The 24,285-nt window shown below is 40.4% G+C and overlaps 12 non-coding genes across 12 annotated transcripts; all 12 read left to right on the top strand.

The window, feature by feature from the left end:
- The first annotated feature begins 1,337 nt into the window (after positions 1-1,337).
- Positions 1,338-1,410, top strand: trnav-aac (transfer RNA valine (anticodon AAC)). Its single transcript has one exon. It is a non-coding gene; the product is annotated as a tRNA-Val (tRNA).
- Positions 1,411-3,387: 1,977 nt separating this feature from the next.
- Positions 3,388-3,460, top strand: trnav-aac (transfer RNA valine (anticodon AAC)). The gene has a single exon. It is a non-coding gene; the product is annotated as a tRNA-Val (tRNA).
- A 1,977-nt stretch (positions 3,461-5,437) lies between these two features.
- Positions 5,438-5,510, top strand: trnav-aac (transfer RNA valine (anticodon AAC)). Its single transcript has one exon. It is a non-coding gene; the product is annotated as a tRNA-Val (tRNA).
- A 1,976-nt stretch (positions 5,511-7,486) lies between these two features.
- trnav-aac (transfer RNA valine (anticodon AAC)) lies at positions 7,487-7,559 on the top strand. Its single transcript has one exon. It is a non-coding gene; the product is annotated as a tRNA-Val (tRNA).
- Positions 7,560-9,536: 1,977 nt separating this feature from the next.
- Positions 9,537-9,609, top strand: trnav-aac (transfer RNA valine (anticodon AAC)). The gene has a single exon. It is a non-coding gene; the product is annotated as a tRNA-Val (tRNA).
- A 1,977-nt stretch (positions 9,610-11,586) lies between these two features.
- Positions 11,587-11,659, top strand: trnav-aac (transfer RNA valine (anticodon AAC)). The gene has a single exon. It is a non-coding gene; the product is annotated as a tRNA-Val (tRNA).
- Positions 11,660-13,635: 1,976 nt separating this feature from the next.
- trnav-aac (transfer RNA valine (anticodon AAC)) lies at positions 13,636-13,708 on the top strand. The gene has a single exon. It is a non-coding gene; the product is annotated as a tRNA-Val (tRNA).
- A 1,977-nt stretch (positions 13,709-15,685) lies between these two features.
- trnav-aac (transfer RNA valine (anticodon AAC)) lies at positions 15,686-15,758 on the top strand. Its single transcript has one exon. It is a non-coding gene; the product is annotated as a tRNA-Val (tRNA).
- Positions 15,759-17,735: 1,977 nt separating this feature from the next.
- On the top strand, positions 17,736-17,808 carry trnav-aac (transfer RNA valine (anticodon AAC)). Its single transcript has one exon. It is a non-coding gene; the product is annotated as a tRNA-Val (tRNA).
- Positions 17,809-19,785: 1,977 nt separating this feature from the next.
- trnav-aac (transfer RNA valine (anticodon AAC)) lies at positions 19,786-19,858 on the top strand. The gene has a single exon. It is a non-coding gene; the product is annotated as a tRNA-Val (tRNA).
- Positions 19,859-21,835: 1,977 nt separating this feature from the next.
- On the top strand, positions 21,836-21,908 carry trnav-cac (transfer RNA valine (anticodon CAC)). Its single transcript has one exon. It is a non-coding gene; the product is annotated as a tRNA-Val (tRNA).
- Positions 21,909-23,885: 1,977 nt separating this feature from the next.
- On the top strand, positions 23,886-23,958 carry trnav-aac (transfer RNA valine (anticodon AAC)). The gene has a single exon. It is a non-coding gene; the product is annotated as a tRNA-Val (tRNA).
- The last annotated feature ends 327 nt before the right edge of the window (positions 23,959-24,285 follow it).

Raw genomic sequence — 24,285 nt, 5'->3', positions numbered from 1 at the left:
CACTCCTGCCAGTGGAAACGGTTTCCCCCTTAATTTTGATCACCTCTATTAAATCTCCCCTGACCAGTGAATAATGGAGCTCAACGCGGGCAAGTGTCAGATCATCCACTTGGGGCCTAGCAAAGATCAGTCAGTGTGTGGTCTGAAAACATCATGTGAGAGAATCGGTTTTTTCTGTGAAATAGCCGGTCCCGTTAAATTTTACAAATGTTGCCCCAGATCGCTGCTCTCTCAAGCAATGAACATTTTAAACCATTCTCCTGAAATGCAATGTGTAAAATGAGATATGGGTTAACAGTTCAGGAGATGCAAAGAGCAAAATAAATGAATGAAGTTTCGACTGTCCCTCAGTAACCATATTATTATGTCTTTCATTCCGCAAAATAAAGTTACCGGTTAATTAATGGTGATTAAAGCAGTTCTTATTTATTCACATTAGATGCATGTAATTAATTTAATAAAATTACATCGCATTCATGAATAAGAAACGGTGATATCAAAATGTCTTCCCTAACCGTGAATCTAACACAGCCTGCAACACTGATAGGAATAAATTATTGAATCATTTAATGGTGCCTCGAAAAATATCACACTACTAAATTAAAATCACTGCTTTAATGTGTTTCGGTGTTGAAGGGGATTGAAAAAAGCCCAGACTGCGCCCGCGGTGAGACAGAGTTCGAACTTACAAAGAAGTTGGTGCTGCGAAGTAACCGCCAAGCGAAAGCTGACAACGATTAAAGAAGGAGACAGCGCTCAATATAAAGGAAGAGCTCACAAAAGTTAACTTTCTGTATTCTATGTAAAAGGACTCTCAAATCCTTGAATATACTCAATGACTGAGCATCCACTGCCCTCTGAGGTTGAGAATTGCAAAGATCACAAGCCTCTGAGTGAAGAAATGTCTCCTCATCTGAGTCTCAAATAGCCGGCCCCTAATCCTCAGACTCTGCCCCCCAGTTCTAGACTCTCCAGCCAGGGGAAACAATCTCTCAGCTTCTATCCTTTCAAGCCCTCCAAGAAAATTGTACCTTTCAATGACAACACATCTCGTACTTCTGAACTCCAGAGATTATAGGCCCAATCTACTCAATCTCTCCTCATAGGACAATCCAATCATCATTGAAAACAATCAGGTTTGATTCCCAGTCAGGGATTTCAGTTCTGACAAAGACAATTGAAGTCTGTGAGAATCTTATTAATTGTATTAAAACGAACAAAAATGTGTGTTGCACACTGAAGGAAATTGTAACATGTTTGCTGGGTGACAGTCAAACTTAAATAACTTTCTTCATAGATTCATAGATTTATAGCCAAAGGCGACTGTTTTATCCAGCGTTTCCGTAGTGTAGTGGTTATCACGTTCGCCTAACACGCGAAAGGTCCCCGGTTCGAAATCGGGCGGAAACATTTTGTAAATCATATTCATTTAAATCGTAGAAAAATGGATCAATTCGCATTTGTTATGCAATGTAACAAAGTCCTGTTACATTTGTGTTATTCTGTACAGTTGTACACACACACAGAACACTACGGTTTCGCTCGCTCACTTCCGTTTCCAGCCCTGACCGTGCAGACAGCCCCTCTCAAAGTTGCACATTCCGGCTGCTTTCAGTTGAATTGTGAAAGATTATTCAAGGATCCTGCAGCTTTCCCTCGGTTCACAACAGCAGATCTAAGCCCCGTTTCTGCAAACTACAAACCATGTTTTCCAGAATTCCAAGGTGTATACGGAACTCAACCATTAAAATTCCCTTCATTAACCTCAGGGGCTCAGGTAATTTTCTATGATTCTATAACAAGTTATTAAAGTTTGACTGTCATCCGGTATACATGTTTGCAATTCCTGCAGTGTGCAACAAAATGTTGTGTGTTGATTAATGATAATAGAAACAATTATGAAGTGTCTCACAGACTTCAATGATTCCTTAATACCGTTGGTTGACTAAAAGCTATCAATCGCAGGTTAAAATGAACAATTCATGATGCATCTTTGAAAGAGCTATCCAATCAGTCCCACTCCGCTGCTCTTCCCCCATAGCCCTGCTGACACTCCTGCCAGTGGAAACTGTTTCCCCCATAATTTTGATCACCTCTATTAAATCTCCCCTGACCAGTGATTAATGGAGTTCAACGCGGGCAAGTATCAGATCATCCACTTGGGGCCGAGCAAAGATCGGTCAGTGTGTGGTCTGAAAACAGCATGTGAGAGAATAGGTTTTTTCTGTGAAGTTGCCGGTCTCGTTAAATTTTGCAAATGTTGCCCCAGATCGCTGCTCTCTCAAGCAATGAACATTTTAAACCATTCTCCTAAAATGCAATGTGTAAAATGAGATATGAGTTATCAGTTCAGGAGATGCAAAGAGCAAAATAAATGAATGAAGTTTCGACTGTCCCTCAGTAACCATATTATCATGTCTTTCATTCCGCAAAATAAAGTTACCGGTTAATTAATGGTGATTAAAGCAGTTCTTATTTATTCACATTAGATGCATGTAATTAATTTAATAAAATTACATCGCACTCATGAATAAGAAACGGTGATATCAAAATTTCTTACCTTACCGGGAATCGAACCCAGCTCGCTATACTGATAGGTATACGTTATTGAATCATTTAATGGTGCCTCAAAAAATATCACACTGCTAAATTAAAATCACTGCTTTAATGTGTTTCGGTGTTGAAGGGGATTGAAAAAAGCCCAGACTGCGCCCGCGGTGAGACAGAGTTCGAAATTACAAAGAAGTTGGTGCTGTGAAGTAACAGCTGGGCGAAAGCTGACACCGATTGAAGGACGAGAAACCGCTCAATATAAAGGACGAGCTCACAAACGTTACTTTCTGTATTCTGTGTAAAAGGACTCCCAAATTCTTGAATATACTCAATGACTGAGCATCCACTGCCTTCTGAGGTTGAGAATTGCAAAGATTCACAAGCCTCTGAGTGAAGAAATGTCTCCTCATCTGAGTCTCAAATGGCCGGCCCCTTATCCTGAGACTCTGCCTCCTAGTTCGAGACTCTCCAGCCAGGGGAAACAACCTCTCATCTTCTACCATTTCAAGACCTCCAAGAAAATTGTACCTTTCAATGACAACACATCTCGTACTTCTGAACTCCAGAGATTATAGGCCCAATCTACTCAATCTCTCCTCATAGGACAATCCAATCATCATTGAGAACAATCAGGTTTGATTCCCAGTCAGGGATTTCAGTTCTGACAAAGACAATTGAAGTCTGTGAGAATCTTATTAATTGTATTAAAACGAACAAAAATGTGTGTTGCACACTGAAGGAAATTGCAACATGTTTGCTGGGTGACAGTCAAACTTAAATAACTTTCTTCATAGATTCATAGATTTATAGCCAAAGGCGACTGTTTTATCCAGCGTTTCCGTAGTGTAGTGGTTATCACGTTCGCCTAACACGCGAAAGGTCCCCTTTTCGAAACCGGGCGGAAACATTTTGTAAATCATGTTCATTTAAATCGTAGAAAAATGGATCAATTCGCATTTGTTATGCAATGTAACAAAGTCCTGTTACATTTGTGTTATTCTGTACAGTTGTACACACACACAGAACACTACGGTTTCGCTCGCTCACTTCCGTTTCCAGCCCTGACCGTGCAGACAGCCCCTCTCAAAGTTGCACATTCCGGCTGCTTTCAGTTGAATTGTGAAAGATTATTCAAGGATCCTGCAGCTTTACCTCGGTTCACAACAGCAGATCTAAGCCCCGTTTCTGCAAACTACAAACCATGTTTTCCAGAATTCCAAGGTGTATACGGAACTCAACCATTAAAATTCCCTTCATTAACCACAGGGGTTCAGGCAATTTTCTATGATTCTATAAAAAGTTATTGAAGTTTGACTGTCATCCGGTATACATGTTAGCAATTCCTGCAGTGTGCAACAAAATGTTGTGGGTTGATTAATGATAATAGAAACAGTTATGAAGTGTCTCACAGACTTGAATGATCCCTTAATACCGTTGGTTAACTAAAATCTATCAATTGCAGGTTAAAATGAGGAATTCATATTGCATCTTTGAAAGAGCTATCCAATCAGTCCCACTCCGCTGCTCTTCCCCCATAGCCCTGCTGACACTCCTGCCAGTGGAAACGGTTTCCCCCTTAATTTTGATCACCTCTATTAAATCTCCCCTGACCAGTGAATAATGGAGCTCAACGCGGGCAAGTGTCAGATCATCCACTTGGGGCCTAGCAAAGATCAGTCAGTGTGTGGTCTGAAAACATCATGTGAGAGAATCGGTTTTTTCTGTGAAATAGCCGGTCCCGTTAAATTTTACAAATGTTGCCCCAGATCGCTGCTCTCTCAAGCAATGAACATTTTAAACCATTCTCCTGAAATGCAATGTGTAAAATGAGATATGGGTTAACAGTTCAGGAGATGCAAAGAGCAAAATAAATGAATGAAGTTTCGACTGTCCCTCAGTAACCATATTATTATGTCTTTCATTCCGCAAAATAAAGTTACCGGTTAATTAATGGTGATTAAAGCAGTTCTTATTTATTCACATTAGATGCATGTAATTAATTTAATAAAATTACATCGCATTCATGAATAAGAAACGGTGATATCAAAATTTCTTCCCTAACCGTGAATCGAACCCAGCCTGCAACACTGATAGGAATAAATTATTGAATCATTTAATGGTGCCTCGAAAAATATCACACTACTAAATTAAAATCACTGCTTTAATGTGTTTCGGTGTTGAAGGGGATTGAAAAAAGCCCAGACTGCGCCCGCTGTGAGACAGAGTTCGAACTTACAAAGAAGTTGGTGCTGCGAAGTAACCGCCAAGCGAAAGCTGACAACGATTAAAGAAGGAGACAGCGCTCAATATAAAGGAAGAGCTCACAAAAGTTAACTTTCTGTATTCTATGTAAAAGGACTCTCAAATCCTTGAATATACTCAATGACTGAGCATCCACTGCCCTCTGAGGTTGAGAATTGCAAAGATCACAAGCCTCTGAGTGAAGAAATGTCTCCTCATCTGAGTCTCAAATAGCCGGCCCCTAATCCTCAGACTCTGCCCCCCAGTTCTAGACTCTCCAGCCAGGGGAAACAACCTCTCAGCTTCTATCCTTTCAAGCCCTCCAAGAAAATTGTACCTTTCAATGACAACACATCTCGTACTTCTGAACTCCAGAGATTATAGGCCCAATCTACTCAATCTCTCATCATAGGACAATCCAATCATCATTGAAAACAATCAGGTTTGATTCCCAGTCAGGGATTTCAGTTCTGACAAAGACAATTGAAGTCTGTGAGAATCTTATTAATTGTATTAAAATGAACAAAAATGTGTGTTGCACACTGAAGGAAATTGTAACATGTTTGCTGGGTGACAGTCAAACTTAAATAACTTTCTTCATAGATTCATAGATTTATAGCCAAAGGCGACTGTTTTATCCAGCGTTTCCGTAGTGTAGTGGTTATCACGTTCGCCTAACACGCGAAAGGTCCCCGGTTCGAAACCGGGCGGAAACATTTTGTAAATCATGTTCATTTAAATCGTAGAAAAATGGATCAATTCGCATTTGTTATGCAATGTAACAAAGTCCTGTTACATTTGTGTTATTCTGTACAGTTGTACACACACACAGAACACTACGGTTTCGCTCGCTCACTTCCGTTTCCAGCCCTGACCGTGCAGACAGCCCCTCTCAAAGTTGCACATTCCGGCTGCTTTCAGTTGAATTGTGAAAGATTATTCAAGGATCCTGCAGCTTTACCTCGGTTCACAACAGCAGATCTAAGCCCCGTTTCTGCAAACTACAAACCATGTTTTCCATAATTCCAAGGTGTATACGGAACTCAACCATTAAAATTCCCTTCATTAACCACAGGGGTTCAGGCAATTTTCTATGATTCTATAAAAAGTTATTGAAGTTTGACTGTCATCCGGTATACATGTTAGCAATTCCTGCAGTGTGCAACAAAATGTTGTGGGTTGATTAATGATAATAGAAACAGTTATGAAGTGTCTCACAGACTTCAATGATCCCTTAATACCGTTGGTTAACTAAAATCTATCAATTGCAGGTTAAAATGAGGAATTCATATTGCATCTTTGAAAGAGCTATCCAATCAGTCCCACTCCGCTGCTCTTCCCCCATAGCCCTGCTGACACTCCTGCCAGTGGAAACGGTTTCCCCCTTAATTTTGATCACCTCTATTAAATCTCCCCTGACCAGTGAATAATGGAGCTCAACGCGGGCAAGTGTCAGATCATCCACTTGGGGCCTAGCAAAGATCAGTCAGTGTGTGTTCTGAAAACATCATGTGAGAGAATCGGTTTTTTCTGTGAAATAGCCGGTCCCGTTAAATTTTACAAATGTTGCCACAGATCGCTGCTCTCTCAAGCAATGAACATTTTAAACCATTCTCCTGAAATGCAATGTGTAAAATGAGATATGGGTTAACAGTTCAGGAGATGCAAAGAGCAAAATAAATGAATGAAGTTTCGACTGTCCCTCAGTAACCATATTATTATGTCTTTCATTCCGCAAAATAAAGTTACCGGTTAATTAATGGTGATTAAAGCAGTTCTTATTTATTCACATTAGATGCATGTAATTAATTTAATAAAATTACATCGCATTCATGAATAAGAAACGGTGATATCAAAATTTCTTCCCTAACCGTGAATCGAACCCAGCCTGCAACACTGATAGGAATAAATTATGAATCATTTAATGGTGCCTCAAAAAATATCACACTACTAAATTAAAATCACTGCTTTAATGTGTTTCGGTGTTGAAGGGGATTGAAAAAAGCCCAGACTGCGCCCGCGGTGAGACAGAGTTCGAACTTACAAAGAAGTTGGTGCTGCGAAGTAACCGCCAAGCGAAAGCTGACAACGATTAAAGAAGGAGACAGCGCTCAATATAAAGGAAGAGCTCACAAAAGTTAACTTTCTGTATTCTATGTAAAAGGACTCTCAAATCCTTGAATATACTCAATGACTGAGCATCCACTGCCCTCTGAGGTTGAGAATTGCAAAGATCACAAGCCTCTGAGTGAAGAAATGTCTCCTCATCTGAGTCTCAAATAGCCGGCCCCTAATCCTCAGACTCTGCCCCCCAGTTCTAGACTCTCCAGCCAGGGGAAACAACCTCTCAGCTTCTATCCTTTCAAGCCCTCCAAGAAAATTGTACCTTTCAATGACAACACATCTCGTACTTCTGAACTCCAGAGATTATAGGCCCAATCTACTCAATCTCTCCTCATAGGACAATCCAATCATCATTGAAAACAATCAGGTTTGAATCCCAGTCAGGGATTTCAGTTCTGACAAAGACAATTGAAGTCTGTGAGAATCTTATTAATTGTATTAAAACGAACAAAAATGTGTGTTGCACACTGAAGGAAATTGTAACATGTTTGCTGGGTGACAGTCAAACTTAAATAACTTTCTTCATAGATTCATAGATTTATAGCCAAAGGCGACTGTTTTATCCAGCGTTTCCGTAGTGTAGTGGTTATCACGTTCGCCTAACACGCGAAAGGTCCCCGGTTCGAAACCGGGCGGAAACATTTTGTAAATCATGTTCATTTAAATCGTAGAAAAATGGATCAATTCGCATTTGTTATGCAATGTAACAAAGTCCTGTTACATTTGTGTTATTCTGTACAGTTGTACACACACACAGAACACTACGGTTTCGCTCGCTCACTTCCATTTCCAGCCCTGACCGTGCAGACAGCCCCTCTCAAAGTTGCACATTCCGGCTGCTTTCAGTTGAATTGTGAAAGATTATTCAAGGATCCTGCAGCTTTACCTCGGTTCACAACAGCAGATCTAAGCCCCGTTTCTGCAAACTACAAACCATGTTTTCCATAATTCCAAGGTGTATACGGAACTCAACCATTAAAATTCCCTTCATTAACCACAGGGGTTCAGGCAATTTTCTATGATTCTATAAAAAGTTATTGAAGTTTGACTGTCATCCGGTATACATGTTAGCAATTCCTGCAGTGTGCAACAAAATGTTGTGGGTTGATTAATGATAATAGAAACAGTTATGAAGTGTCTCACAGACTTCAATGATCCCTTAATACCGTTGGTTAACTAAAATCTATCAATTGCAGGTTAAAATGAGGAATTCATATTGCATCTTTGAAAGAGCTATCCAATCAGTCCCACTCCGCTGCTCTTCCCCCATAGCCCTGCTGACACTCCTGCCAGTGGAAACGGTTTCCCCCTTAATTTTGATCACCTCTATTAAATCTCCCCTGACCAGTGAATAATGGAGCTCAACGCGGGCAAGTGTCAGATCATCCACTTGGGGCCTAGCAAAGATCAGTCAGTGTATGGTCTGAAAACATCATGTGAGAGAATCGGTTTTTTCTGTGAAATAGCCGGTCCCGTTAAATTTTACAAATGTTGCCCCAGATCGCTGCTCTCTCAAGCAATGAACATTTTAAACCATTCTCCTGAAATGCAATGTGTAAAATGAGATATGGGTTAACAGTTCAGGAGATGCAAAGAGCAAAATAAATGAATGAAGTTTCGACTGTCCCTCAGTAACCATATTATTATGTCTTTCATTCCGCAAAATAAAGTTACCGGTTAATTAATGGTGATTAAAGCAGTTCTTATTTATTCACATTAGATGCATGTAATTAATTTAATAAAATTACATCGCATTCATGAATAAGAAACGGTGATATCAAAATTTCTTCCCTAACCGGGAATCGAACCCAGCCTGCAACACTGATAGGAATAAATTATTGAATCATTTAATGGTGCCTCGAAAAATATCACACTACTAAATTAAAATCACTGCTTTAATGTGTTTCGGTGTTGAAGGGGATTGAAAAAAGCCCAGACTGCGCCCGCGGTGAGAAAGAGTTCGAACTTACAAAGAAGTTGGTGCTGCGAAGTAACCGCCAAGCGAAAGCTGACAACGATTAAAGAAGGAGACAGCGCTCAATATAAAGGAAGAGCTCACAAAAGTTAACTTTCTGTATTCTATGTAAAAGGACTCTCAAATCCTTGAATATACTCAATGACTGAGCATCCACTGCCCTCTGAGGTTGAGAATTGCAAAGATCACAAGCCTCTGAGTGAAGAAATGTCTCCTCATCTGAGTCTCAAATAGCCGGCCCCTAATCCTCAGACTCTGCCCCCCAGTTCTAGACTCTCCAGACAGGGGAAACAACCTCTCAGCTTCTATCCTTTCAAGCCCTCCAAGAAAATTGTACCTTTCAATGACAACACATCTCGTACTTCTGAACTCCAGAGATTATAGGCCCAATCTACTCAATCTCTCCTCATAGGACAATGCAATCATCATTGAATACAATCAGGTTTGATTCCCAGTCAGGGATTTCAGTTCTGACAAAGACAATTGAAGTCTGTGAGAATCTTATTAATTGTATTAAAACGAACAAAAATGTGTGTTGCACACTGAAGGAAATTGTAACATGTTTGCTGGGTGACAGTCAAACTTAAATAACTTTCTTCATAGATTCATAGATTTATAGCCAAAGGCGACTGTTTTATCCAGCGTTTCCGTAGTGTAGTGGTTATCACGTTCGCCTAACACGCGAAAGGTCCCCGGTTCGAAACCGGGCGAAAACATTTTGTAAATCATGTTCATTTAAATCGTAGAAAAATGGATCAATTCGCATTTGTTATGCGATGTAACAAAGTCCTGTTACATTTGTGTTATTCTGTACAGTTGTACACACACACAGAACACTACGGTTTCGCTCGCTCACTTCCGTTTCCAGCCCTGACCGTGCAGACAGCCCCTCTCAAAGTTGCACATTCCGGCTGCTTTCAGTTGAATTGTGAAAGATTATTCAAGGATCCTGCAGCTTTACCTCGGTTCACAACAGCAGATCTAAGCCCCGTTTCTGCAAACTACAAACCATGTTTTCCAGAATTCCAAGGTGTATACGGAACTCAACCATTAAAATTCCCTTCATTAACCACAGGGGTTCAGGCAATTTTCTATGATTCTATAAAAAGTTATTGAAGTTTGACTGTCATCCGGTATACATGTTAGCAATTCCTGCAGTGTGCAACAAAATGTTGTGGGTTGATTAATGATAATAGAAACAGTTATGAAGTGTCTCACAGACTTCAATGATCCCTTAATACCGTTGGTTAACTAAAATCTATCAATTGCAGGTTAAAATGAGGAATTCATATTGCATCTTTGAAAGAGCTATCCAATCAGTCCCACTCCGCTGCTCTTCCCCCATTGCCCTGCTGACACTCCTGCCAGTGGAAACGGTTTCCCCCTTAATTTTGATCACCTCTATTAAATCTCCCCTGACCAGTGAATAATGGAGCTCAACGCGGGCAAGTGTCAGATCATCCACTTGGGGCCTAGCAAAGATCAGTCAGTGTGTGGTCTGAAAACATCATGTGAGAGAATCGGTTTTTTCTGTGAAATAGCCGGTCCCGTTAAATTTTACAAATTTTGCCCCAGATCGCTGCTCTCTCAAGCAATGAACATTTTAAACCATTCTCCTGAAATGCAATGTGTAAAATGAGATATGGGTTAACAGTTCAGGAGATGCAAAGAGCAAAATAAATGAATGAAGTTTCGACTGTCCCTCAGTAACCATATTATTATGTCTTTCATTCCGCAAAATAAAGTTACCGGTTAATTAATGGTGATTAAAGCAGTTCTTATTTATTCACATTAGATGCATGTAATTAATTTAATAAAATTACATCGCATTCATGAATAAGAAACGGTGATATCAAAATTTCTTCCCTAACCGTGAATCGAACCCAGCCTGCAACACTGATAGGAATAAATTATTGAATCATTTAATGGTGCCTCGAAAAATATCACACTACTAAATTAAAATCACTGCTTTAATGTGTTTCGGTGTTGAAGGGGATTGAAAAAAGCCCAGACTGCGCCCGCGGTGAGACAGAGTTCGAACTTACAAAGAAGTTGGTGCTGCGAAGTAACCGCCAAGCGAAAGCTGACAACGATTAAAGAAGGAGACAGCGCTCAATATAAAGGAAGAGCTCACAAAAGTTAACTTTCTGTATTCTATGTAAAAGGACTCTCAAATCCTTGAATATACTCAATGACTGAGCATCCACTGCCCTCTGAGGTTGAGAATTGCAAAGATCACAAGCCTCTGAGTGAAGAAATGTCTCCTCATCTGAGTCTCAAATAGCCGGCCCCTAATCCTCAGACTCTGCCCCCCAGTTCTAGACTCTCCAGCCAGGGGAAACAACCTCTCAGCTTCTATCCTTTCAAGCCCTCCAAAAAAATTGTACCTTTCAATGACAACACATCTCGTACTTCTGAACTCCAGAGATTATAGGCCCAATCTACTCAATCTCTCCTCATAGGACAATCCAATCATCATTGAATACAATCAGGTTTGATTCCCAGTCAGGGATTTCAGTTCTGACAAAGACAATTGAAGTCTGTGAGAATCTTATTAATTGTATTAAAACGAACAAAAATGTGTGTTGCACACTGAAGGAAATTGTAACATGTTTGCTGGGTGACAGTCAAACTTAAATAACTTTCTTCATAGATTCATAGATTTATAGCCAAAGGCGACTGTTTTATCCAGCGTTTCCGTAGTGTAGTGGTTATCACGTTCGCCTAACACGCGAAAGGTCCCCGGTTCGAAACCGGGCGGAAATATTTGTAAATCATGTTCATTTAAATCGTAGAAAAATGGATCAATTCGCATTTGTTATGCAATGTAACAAAGTCCTGTTACATTTGTGTTATTCTGTACAGTTGTACACACACACAGAACACTACGGTTTCGCTCGCTCACTTCCGTTTCCAGCCCTGACCGTGCAGACAGCCCCTCTCAAAGTTGCACATTCCGGCTGCTTTCAGTTGAATTGTGAAAGATTATTCAAGGATCCTGCAGCTTTACCTCGGTTCACAACAGCAGATCTAAGCCCCGTTTCTGCAAACTACAAACCATGTTTTCCAGAATTCCAAGGTGTATACGGAACTCAACCATTAAAATTCCCTTCATTAACCACAGGGGTTCAGGCAATTTTCTATGATTCTATAAAAAGTTATTGAAGTTTGACTGTCATCCGGTATATATGTTAGCAATTCCTGCAGTGTGCAACAAAATGTTGTGGGTTGATTAATGATAATAGAAACAGTTATGAAGTGTCTCACAGACTTCAATGATCCCTTAATACCGTTGGTTAACTAAAATCTATCAATTGCAGGTTAAAATGAGGAATTCATATTGCATCTTTGAAAGAGCTATCCAATCAGTCCCACTCCGCTGCTCTTCCCCCATAGCCCTGCTGACACTCCTGCCAGTGGAAACGGTTTCCCCCTTAATTTTGATCACCTCTATTAAATCTCCCCTGACCAGTGAATAATGGAGCTCAACGCGGGCAAGTGTCAGATCATCCACTTGGGGCCTAGCAAAGATCAGTCAGTGTGTGGTCTGAAAACATCATGTGAGAGAATCGGTTTTTTCTGTGAAATAGCCGGTCCCGTTAAATTTTACAAATGTTGCCCCAGATCGCTGCTCTCTCAAGCAATGAACATTTTAAACCATTCTCCTGAAATGCAATGTGTAAAATGAGATATGGGTTAACAGTTCAGGAGATGCAAAGAGCAAAATAAATGAATGAAGTTTCGACTGTCCCTCAGTAACCATATTATTATGTCTTTCATTCCGCAAAATAAAGTTACCGGTTAATTAATGGTGATTAAAGCAGTTCTTATTTATTCACATTAGATGCATGTAATTAATTTAATAAAATTACATCGCATTCATGAATAAGAAACGGTGATATCAAAATTCCTTCCCTAACCGTGAATCGAACCCAGCCTGCAACACTGATAGGAATAAATTATTGAATCATTTAATGGTGCCTCGAAAAATATCACACTACTAAATTAAAATCACTGCTTTAATGTGTTTCGGTGTTGAAGGGGATTGAAAAAAGCCCAGACTGCGCCCGCGGTGAGACAGAGTTCGAACTTACAAAGAAGTTGGTGCTGCGAAGTAACCGCCAAGCGAAAGCTGACAACGATTAAAGAAGGAGACAGCGCTCAATATAAAGGAAGAGCTCACAAAAGTTAACTTTCTGTATTCTATGTAAAAGGACTCTCAAATCCTTGAATATACTCAATGACTGAGCATCCACTGCCCTCTGAGGTTGAGAATTGCAAAGATCACAAGCCTCTGAGTGAAGAAATGTCTCCTCATCTGAGTCTCAAATAGCCGGCCCCTAATCCTCAGACTCTGCCCCCCAGTTCTAGACTCTCCAGCCAGGGGAAACAACCTCTCAGCTTCTATCCTTTCAAGCCCTCCAAGAAAATTGTACCTTTCAATGACAACACATCTCGTACTTCTGAACTCCAGAGATTATAGGCCCAATCTACTCAATCTCTCCTCATAGGACAATCCAATCATCATTGAAAACAATCAGGTTTGATTCCCAGTCAGGGATTTCAGTTCTGACAAAGACAATTGAAGTCTGTGAGAATCTTATTAATTGTATTAAAACGAACAAAAATGTGTGTTGCACACTGAAGGAAATTGTAACATGTTTGCTGGGTGACAGTCAAACTTAAATAACTTTCTTCATAGATTCATAGATTTATAGCCAAAGGCGACTGTTTTATCCAGCGTTTCCGTAGTGTAGTGGTTATCACGTTCGCCTAACACGCGAAAGGTCCCCGGTTCGAAACCGGGCGGAAACATTTTGTAAATCATATTCATTTAAATCGTAGAAAAATGGATCAATTCGCATTTGTTATGCAATGTAACAAAGTCCTGTTACATTTGTGTTATTCTGTACAGTTGTACACACACACAGAACACTACGGTTTCGCTCGCTCACTTCCGTTTCCAGCCCTGACCGTGCAGACAGCCCCTCTCAAAGTTGCACATTCCGGCTGCTTTCAGTTGAATTGTGAAAGATTATTGAAGGATCCTGCAGCTTTACCTCGGTTCACAACAGCAGATCTAAGCCCCGTTTCTGCAAACTACAAACCATGTTTTCCAGAATTCCAAGGTGTATACGGAACTCAACCATTAAAATTCCCTTCATTAACCACAGGGGTTCAGGCAATTTTCTATGATTCTATAAAAAGTTATTGAAGTTTGACTGTCATCCGGTATACATGTTAGCAATTCCTGCAGTGTGCAACAAAATGTTGTGGGTTGATTAATGATAATAGAAACAGTTATGAAGTGTCTCACAGACTTCAATGATCCCTTAATACCGTTGGTTAACTAAAATCTATCAATTGCAGGTTAAAATGAGGAATTCATATTGCATCTTTGAAAGAGCTATCCAATCAGTCCCACTCCGCTGCTCTTCCCCCATAGCCCTGCTGACACTCCTGCCAGTGGAAACGGTTTCCCCCTTAATTTTGATCACCTCTATTAAATCTCCCCTGACCACTGAATAATGGAGCTCAACGCGGGCAAGTGTCAGATCATCCACTTGGGGCCTAGCAAAGATCAGTCAGTGTGTGGTCTGAAAACATCATGTGAGAGAATCGGTTTTTTCTGTGAAATAGCCGGTCCCGTTAAATTTTACAAATGTTGCCCCAGATCGCTGCTCTCTCAAGCAATGAACATTTTAAACCATTCTCCTGAAATGCAATGTGTAAAATGAGATATGGGTTAACAGTTCAGGAGATGCAAAGAGCAAAATAAATGAATGAAGTTTCGACTGTCCCTCAGTAACCATATTATTATGTCTTTCATTCCGCAAAATAAAGTTACCGGTTAATTAATGGTGATTAAAGCAGTTCTTATTTATTCACATTAGATGCATGTAATTAATTTAATAAAATTACATCGCATTCATGAATAAGAAACGGTGATATCAAAATTTCTTCCCTAACCGTGAATCGAACCCAGCCTGCAACACTGATAGGAATAAATTATTGAATCATTTAATGGTGCCTCGAAAAATATCACACTACTAAATTAAAATCACTGCTTTAAAGTGTTTCGGTGTTGAAGGGGATTGAAGAAAGCCCAGACTGCGCCCGCGGTGAGACAGAGTTCGAACTTACAAAGAAGTTGGTGCTGCGAAGTAACCGCCAAGCGAAAGCTGACAACGATTAAAGAAGGAGACAGCGCTCAATATAAAGGAAGAGCTCACAAAAGCTAACTTTCTGTATTCTATGTAAAAGGACTCTCAAATCCTTGAATATACTCAATGACTGAGCATCCACTGCCCTCTGAGGTTGAGAATTGCAAAGATCACAAGCCTCTGAGTGAAGAAATGTCTCCTCATCTGAGTCTCAAATAGCCGGCCCCTAATCCTCAGACTCTGCCCCCCAGTTCTAGACTCACCAGCCAGGGGAAACAACCTCTCAGCTTCTATCCTTTCAAGCCCTCCAAGAAAATTGTACCTTTCAATGACAACACATCTCGTACTTCTGAACTCCAGAGATTATAGGCCCAATCTACTCAATCTCTCCTCATAGGACAATCCAATCATCATTGAAAACAATCAGGTTTGATTCCCAGTCAGGGATTTCAGTTCTGACAAAGACAATTGAAGTCTGTGAGAATCTTATTAATTGTATTAAAACGAACAAAAATGTGTGTTGCACACTGAAGGAAATTGTAACATGTTTGCTGGGTGACAGTCAAACTTAAATAACTTTCTTCATAGATTCATAGATTTATAGCCAAAGGCGACTGTTTTATCCAGCGTTTCCGTAGTGTAGTGGTTATCACGTTCGCCTAACACGCGAAAGGTCCCCGGTTCGAAACCGGGCGGAAACATTTTGTAAATCATGTTCATTTAAATCGTAGAAAAATGGATCAATTCGCATTTGTTATGCAATGTAACAAAGTCCTGTTACATTTGTGTTATTCTGTACAGTTGTACACACACACAGAACACTACGGTTTCGCTCGCTCACTTCCGTTTCCAGCCCTGACCGTGCAGACAGCCCCTCTCAAAGTTGCACATTCCGGCTGCTTTCAGTTGAATTGTGAAAGATTATTCAAGGATCCTGCAGCTTTACCTCGGTTCACAACAGCAGATCTAAGCCCCGTTTCTGCAAACTACAAACCATGTTTTCCAGAATTCCAAGGTGTATACGGAACTCAACCATTAAAATTCCCTTCATTAACCACAGGGGTTCAGGCAATTTTCTATGATTCTATAAAAATTTATTGAAGTTTGACTGTCATCCGGTATACATGTTAGCAATTCCTGCAGTGTGCAACAAAATGTTGTGGGTTGATTAATGATAATAGAAACAGTTATGAAGTGTCTCACAGACTTCAATGATCCCTTAATACCGTTGGTTAACTAAAATCTATCAATTGCAGGTTAAAATGAGGAATTCATATTGCATCTTTGAAAGAGCTATCCAATCAGTCCCACTCCGCTGCTCTTCCCACATAGCCCTGCTGACACTCCTGCCAGTGGAAACGGTTTCCCCCTTAATTTTGATCACCTCTATTAAATCTCCCCTGACCAGTGAATAATGGAGCTCAACGCGGGCAAGTGTCAGATCATCCACTTGGGGCCTAGCAAAGATCAGTCAGTGTGTGGTCTGAAAACATCATGTGAGAGAATCGGTTTTTTCTGTGAAATAGCCGGTCCCGTTAAATTTTACAAATGTTGCCGCAGATCGCTGCTCTCTCAAGCAATGAACATTTTAAACCATTCTCCTGAAATGCAATGTGTAAAATGAGATATGGGTTAACAGTTCAGGAGATGCAAAGAGCAAAATAAATGAATGAAGTTTCGACTGTCCCTCAGTAACCATATTATTATGTCTTTCATTCCGCAAAATAAAGTTACCGGTTAATTAATGGTGATTAAAGCAGTTCTTATTTATTCACATTAGATGCATGTAATTAATTTAATAAAATTACATCGCATTCATGAATAAGAAACGGTGATATCAAAATGTCTTCCCTAACCGTGAATCGAACCCAGCCTGCAACACTGATAGGAATAAATTATTGAATCATTTAATGGTGCCTCGAAAAATATCACACTACTAAATTAAAATCACTGCTATAATGTGTTTCGGTGTTGAAGGGGATTGAAAAAAGCCCAGACTGCGCCCGCGGTGAGACAGAGTTCGAACTTACATAGAAGTTGGTGCTGCGAAGTAACCGCCAAGCGAAAGCTGACAACGATTAAAGAACGAGACACCGCTCAATATAAAGGAAGAGCTCACAAACGTTAACTTTCTGTATTCTGTGTAAAAGGACTCTCAAATCCTTGAATATACTCAATGACTGAGCATCCACTGCCCTCTGAGGTTGAGAATTGCAAAAATCACAAGCCTCTGAGTGAAGAAATGTCTCCTCATCTGAGTCTCAAATAGCCGGCCCCTAATCCTCAGACTCTGCCCCCCAGTTCTAGACTCTCCAGCCAGGGGAAACAACCTCTCAGCTTCTATCCTTTCAAGCCCTCCAAGAAAATTATACCTTTCAATGAGAACACCTCTCGTTCTTCTGAACTCCAAAGATTATAGGCCCAATCTGCTCAATCTCTCCTCATAGGACAATCCTATCATCATTGAAAACAATCAGGTTTGATTCCCAGTCAGGGATTTCAGTTCTGACAAAGACCATTGAAGTCTGTGAGAATCTTAATAATTGTATTAAAACCAACAAAAATGTGTGTTGCACACTGAAGGAAATTGTAACATGTTTGCCGGGTGACAGTCAAACTTTAATAACTTTCGTCAGAGTTTCATAGATTTATAACAAAAGGCGATTGATTTCTCCAGCGTTTCCGTAGTGTAGTGGTTATCACGTTCGCCTAACACGCGAAAGGTCTCCGGTTCGAAACCGGGCGGAAGCATTTTGTAAATCATGTTAATTTAAATCGTAGAAAAATGGATCAATTCCCATTTGTTATGCAAAGTAACAAAGTCCTGTTACATTTGTGTTATTCTGTACAGTTATGCACACACACAGAACACTACGGTGTCGCTCGCTCACTTCCGTTTCCAGCCCTGACCGTGCAGACAGCCCCTCTCAAAGCTACACAATCCGGCTGCTTTCAGTTGAATTGTGAAAGATTATTCAAGGATCCTGCAGCTTTACTTCGGTTCACAACAGCAGATCGAAGCCGCGTTGCTGCAAACAACAAACCATGTTTTCCAGAATTCCAAGGTGTGTACGGAACTCAACCATTAAAATTCCCTTCATTAACCTCAGGGATTCAGGTAATTTTCTATGATTCTATAACATGTTATTAAAGTTTGACTGTCATCCGGTATACATGTTAGCAATTCCTGCAGTGTGCAACAAAATGTTGTGGGTTGATTAATGATAATAGAAACAATTATGAAGTGTCTCACAGACTTCAATGATTCCTTAATACCGTTGGTTGACTAAAAGCTATCAATCGCAGGTTAAAATGAACAATTCATGATGCATCTTTGAAAGAGCTATCCAATCAGTCCCACTCCGCTGCTCTTCCCCCATAGCCCTGCTGACACTCCTGCCAGTGGAAACTGTTTCCCCCATAATTTTGATCACCTCTATTAAATCTCCCCTGACCAGTGATTAATGGAGTTCAACGCGGGCAACTATCAGATCATCCACTTGGGGCCGAGCAAAGATCGGTCAGTGTGTGGTCTGAAAACATCACGTGAGAGAATAGTTTTTTTCTGTGAAGTAGCCGGTCCCGTTAAATTTTACAAATGTTGCCCCAGATCGCTGCTCTCTCAAGCAATGAAGATTTTAAACTATTCTCCTAAAATGCAATGTGTAAAATGAGATATGGGTTATCAGTTCAGGAGATGCAAAGAGCAAAATAAATGAATGAAGTTTCGACTGTCCCTCAGTAACCATATTATCATGTCTTTCATTCTGCAAAATAAAGTTACCGGTTAATTAATGGTGATTAAAGCAGTTCTTATTTATTCACATTAGATGCATGTAATTAATTTAATAAAATTACATCGCATTCATGAATAAGAAACGGTGATATCAAAATTTCTTCCCTAACCGGGAATCGAACCCAGCTCGCGATACTGATAGGAATACGTTATTGAACCATTTAATGGTGCCTCAAAAAATATCACACTGCTCAATTAAAATCACTGCTTTAATGTGTTTCGGTGTTGAAGGGGATTGAAAAAAGCCCAGACTGCGCCCGCGGTGAGACAGAGTTCGAACTTACAAAGAGGTTGGTGCTGTGAAGGAACAGCTGGGCGAAAGCTGACACCGATTAAAGGACGAGAAACCGCTCAATATAAAGGATGAGCTCACAAACGTTAATTTCTGTATTCTGTGTAAAAGGACTCCCAAATTCTTGAATATACTCAATGACTGAGCATCCACTGCCCTCTGAGGTTGAGAATTGCAAAGATTCACAAGCCTCTGAGTGAAGAAATGTCTCCTCATCTGAGTCTCAAATGGCCGGCCCCTTATCCTGAGACTCTGCCTCCTAGTTCGAGACTCTCCAGCCAGGGGAAACAACCTCTCATCTTCTACCGTTTCAAGCCCTCCAAGAAAATTGTACCTTTCAATGACAACACATCTCGTACTTCTGAACTCCAGAGATTATAGGCCCAATTTACTCAATCGCTTCTCATAGGACAATCCAATCATCATTGAAAACAATCAGGTTTGATTCCCAGTCAGGGATTTCAGTTCTGACAAAAACCATTGAAGTCTGTGAGAATCTTATTAATTGTATTAAAACCAACAAAAATGTGTGTTGCACACTGAAGGAAATTGTAACATGTTTGCTGGGTGACAGTCAAACTTTAATAACTTTCTTCATAGATTCATAGATTTATAGCCAAAGGCGACAGCTTTATGCCGCGTTTCCGTAGTGTAGTGGTTATCACGTTCGCCTAACACGCGAAAAGTCCCCGGTTCGAAACCGGGCGGCAACATTTTGTAAATCATGTTCATTTATGTCGTAGAAAAATGGATCAATTTGCATTTGTTATGCAATGTAACAAAGTCCTGTTACATTTGTGTTATTCTGTACAGTTCTGCACACACACAGAACACTACGGTGTCGCTCGCTCACTTCCGTTTCCGGACCTGACCGTGCAGACAGTCCCTCTCAAAGCTGCACATTCCGGCTGCTTTCTGTTGAATTGTGAAAGATTATTCAAGGATCCTGCAGCTTTACCTCGGTTCACAACAGCAGATCTAAGCCGCGTTCCTGCAAACTACAAACCATGTTTTACAGAATTCCAAGGTGTATACGGAACTCAAACATTAAACTGCCCTTCATTAACCACAGGGGTTCAGGCAATTTTCTCTGATTCTATAAAACGTTATTAAAGTTTGACTGTCATCCGTTATACATGTTAACAATTCCTGCAGTGTGCAACAAAATGTTGTGGGTGGATTATTGATAATAGAAACAATTATGAAGTGTCTCACAGACTTCAATGATCCCTTAATAACGTTGGTTAAGTAAAATCAATCAATCGCAGGTTAAAATGAGCAATTCATGATGCATCTTTGAACGAGCTATCCAATCAGTCCCACTCCGCAGGTCGTCCCCCATTGCCCTGCTGACACTCCTGCCAGTGGAAACTTTTTCCCCCATAATTTTGATCACCTCTATTAAATCTCCCCTGACCAGTGATTAATGGAGTTCAACGCGTTCAAGTGTCAGATCATCCACTTGGGGCCTAGCAAAGATTGGTCAGTGTGTGGCCTGAAAACATCATGTGAGAGAATAGATTTTTTCTGTGAAATAGCCGGTCCCGATAAATTTTACAAATCTTGCCCCAAATCGCTGATCTCTCAAGCAATGAAGATTTTAAACTATTCTCCTAAAATGCAATGTGTAAAATGAGATATGGGTTAACAGTTCAGGAGATGCAAAGAGCAAAATAAATGAATGAAGTTTCGACTGTCCCTCAGTAACAATATTATTATGTCTTTCATTCCGCAAAATAAAGTTACCGGTTAATTAATGGTGATTAAAGCAGTTCTTATTTATTCACATTAGATGCATGTAATTAATTTAATAAAATTACATCGCATTCATGAATAAGAAACGGTGATATCAAAATTTCTTCCCTAACCGTGAATCGAACCCAGCCTGCAACACTGATAGGAATAAATTATTGAATCATTTAATGGTGCCTCGAAAAATATCACACTACTGAATTAAAATCACTGCTATAATGTGTTTCGGTTTTGAAGGGGATTGAAAATAGCCCAGACTGCGCCCGCGGTGAGACAGAGTTCGAACTTACAAAGAAGTTGGTGCTGCGAAGTAACCGCTGAGCGAAAGCTGACACCGATTAAAGAACGAGACACCGCTCAATATAAAGGAAGAGCTCACAAACGTTAACTTTCTGTATTCTGTGTAAAAGGACTCTCAAATCCTTGAATATACTCAATGACTGAGCATCCACTGCCCTCTGAGGTTGAGAATTGCAAAGATCACAAGCCTCTGAGTGAAGAAATGTCTCCTCATCTGAGTCTCAAATAGCCGGCCCCTAATCCTCAGACTCTGCCCCCCAGTTCTAGACTCTCCAGCCAGGGGAAACAACCTCTCAGCTTCTACCCTTTCTAGCCCTCCAAGAAATATATACCTTTCAATGAGAACACCTCTCGTTCTTCTGAACTCCAAAGATTATAGGCCCAATCTGCTCAATCTCTCCTCATAGGACAATCCTATCATCATTGAAAACAATCAGGTTTGATTCCCAGTCAGGGATTTCAGTTCTGACAAAGACCATTGAAGTCTGTGAGAATCTTAATAATTGTATTAAAACCAACAAAAATGTGTGTTGCACACTGAAGGAAATTGTAACATGTTTGCCGGGTGACAGTCAAACTTTAATAACTTTCGTCAGAGATTCATAGATTTATAACAAAAGGCGACTGTTTTACCCAGCGTTTCCGTAGTGTAGTGGTTATCACGTTCGCCTCACACGCGAAAAGTCCCCGGTTCGAAACCGGGCGGAAACATTTTGTAAATCATGTTCACTTAAATCGTAGAAAAATGGATCAATTCCCATTTGTTATGCAAAGTAACAAAGTCCTGTTACAGTTGTGTTATTCTGTACAGTTATGCACACACACAGAACACTACGGTGTCGCTCGCTCACTTCCGTTTCCAGCCCTGGCCGTGCAGACAGCCCCTCTCAAAGCTACACAATCCGGCTGCTTTCAGTTGAATTGTGAAAGATTATTCAAGGATCCTGCAGCTTTACTTCGGTTCACAACAGCAGATCGAAGCCGCGTTGCTGCAAACAACAAACCATGTTTTCCAGAATTCCAAGGTGTATACGGAACTCAACCATTAAAATTCCCTTCATTAACCACAGGGGTTCAGGCAATTTTCTATGATTCTATAAAAAGTTATTGAAGTTTGACTGTCATCCGGTATACATGTTAGCAATTCCTGCAGTGTGCAACAAAATGTTGTGGGTTGATTAATGATAATAGAAACAGTTATGAAGTGTCTCACAGACTTCAATGATCCCTTAATACCGTTGGTTAACTAAAATCTATCAATTGCAGGTTAAAATGAGGAATTCATATTGCATCTTTGAAAGAGCTATCCAATCAGTCCCACTCCGCTGCTCTTCCCCCATAGCCCTGCTGACACTCCTGCCAGTGGAAACGGTTTCCCCCTTAATTTTGATCACCTCTATTAAATCTCCCCTGACCACTGAATAATGGAGCTCAACGCGGGCAAGTGTCAGATCATCCACTTGGGGCCTAGCAAAGATCAGTCAGTGTGTGGTCTGAAAACATCATGTGAGAGAATCGGTTTTTTCTGTGAAATAGCCGGTCCCGTTAAATTTTACAAATGTTGCCCCAGATCGCTGCTCTCTCAAGCAATGAACATTTTAAACCATTCTCCTGAAATGCAATGTGTAAAATGAGATATGGGTTAACAGTTCAGGAGATGCAAAGAGCAAAATAAATGAATGAAGTTTCGACTGTCCCTCAGTAACCATATTATTATGTCTTTCATTCCGCAAAATAAAGTTACCGGTTAATTAATGGTGATTAAAGCAGTTCTTATTTATTCACATTAGATGCATGTAATTAATTTAATAAAATTACATCGCATTCATGAATAAGAAACGGTGATATCAAAATTTCTTCCCTAACCGTGAATCGAACCCAGCCTGCAACACTGATAGGAATAAATTATTGAATCATTTAATGGTGCCTCGAAAAATATCACACTACTAAATTAAAATCACTGCTTTAAAGTGTTTCGGTGTTGAAGGGGATTGAAGAAAGCCCAGACTGCGCCCGCGGTGAGACAGAGTTCGAACTTACAAAGAAGTTGGTGCTGCGAAGTAACCGCCAAGCGAAAGCTGACAACGATTAAAGAAGGAGACAGCGCTCAATATAAAGGAAGAGCTCACAAAAGCTAACTTTCTGTATTCTATGTAAAAGGACTCTCAAATCCTTGAATATACTCAATGACTGAGCATCCACTGCCCTCTGAGGTTGAGAATTGCAAAGATCACAAGCCTCTGAGTGAAGAAATGTCTCCTCATCTGAGTCTCAAATAGCCGGCCCCTAATCCTCAGACTCTGCCCCCCAGTTCTAGACTCACCAGCCAGGGGAAACAACCTCTCAGCTTCTATCCTTTCAAGCCCTCCAAGAAAATTGTACCTTTCAATGACAACACATCTCGTACTTCTGAACTCCAGAGATTATAGGCCCAATCTACTCAATCTCTCCTCATAGGACAATCCAATCATCATTGAAAACAATCAGGTTTGATTCCCAGTCAGGGATTTCAGTTCTGACAAAGACAATTGAAGTCTGTGAGAATCTTATTAATTGTATTAAAACGAACAAAAATGTGTGTTGCACACTGAAGGAAATTGTAACATGTTTGCTGGGTGACAGTCAAACTTAAATAACTTTCTTCATAGATTCATAGATTTATAGCCAAAGGCGACTGTTTTATCCAGCGTTTCCGTAGTGTAGTGGTTATCACGTTCGCCTAACACGCGAAAGGTCCCCGGTTCGAAACCGGGCGGAAACATTTTGTAAATCATGTTCATTTAAATCGTAGAAAAATGGATCAATTCGCATTTGTTATGCAATGTAACAAAGTCCTGTTACATTTGTGTTATTCTGTACAGTTGTACACACACACAGAACACTACGGTTTCGCTCGCTCACTTCCGTTTCCAGCCCTGACCGTGCAGACAGCCCCTCTCAAAGTTGCACATTCCGGCTGCTTTCAGTTGAATTGTGAAAGATTATTCAAGGATCCTGCAGCTTTACCTCGGTTCACAACAGCAGATCTAAGCCCCGTTTCTGCAAACTACAAACCATGTTTTCCAGAATTCCAAGGTGTATACGGAAC

The sequence above is a fragment of the Somniosus microcephalus genome, unplaced genomic scaffold, assembly GCF_052327205.1.
Source record: "Somniosus microcephalus isolate GS21.2 unplaced genomic scaffold, FLI_Smic_1.0 unresolved_chr4, whole genome shotgun sequence".
Classification (NCBI taxonomy): domain Eukaryota; kingdom Metazoa; phylum Chordata; class Chondrichthyes; order Squaliformes; family Somniosidae; genus Somniosus; species Somniosus microcephalus.
Note: the sequence above shows the minus strand (reverse complement) of the source record. Positions and strands in the feature narration are given on the sequence as shown.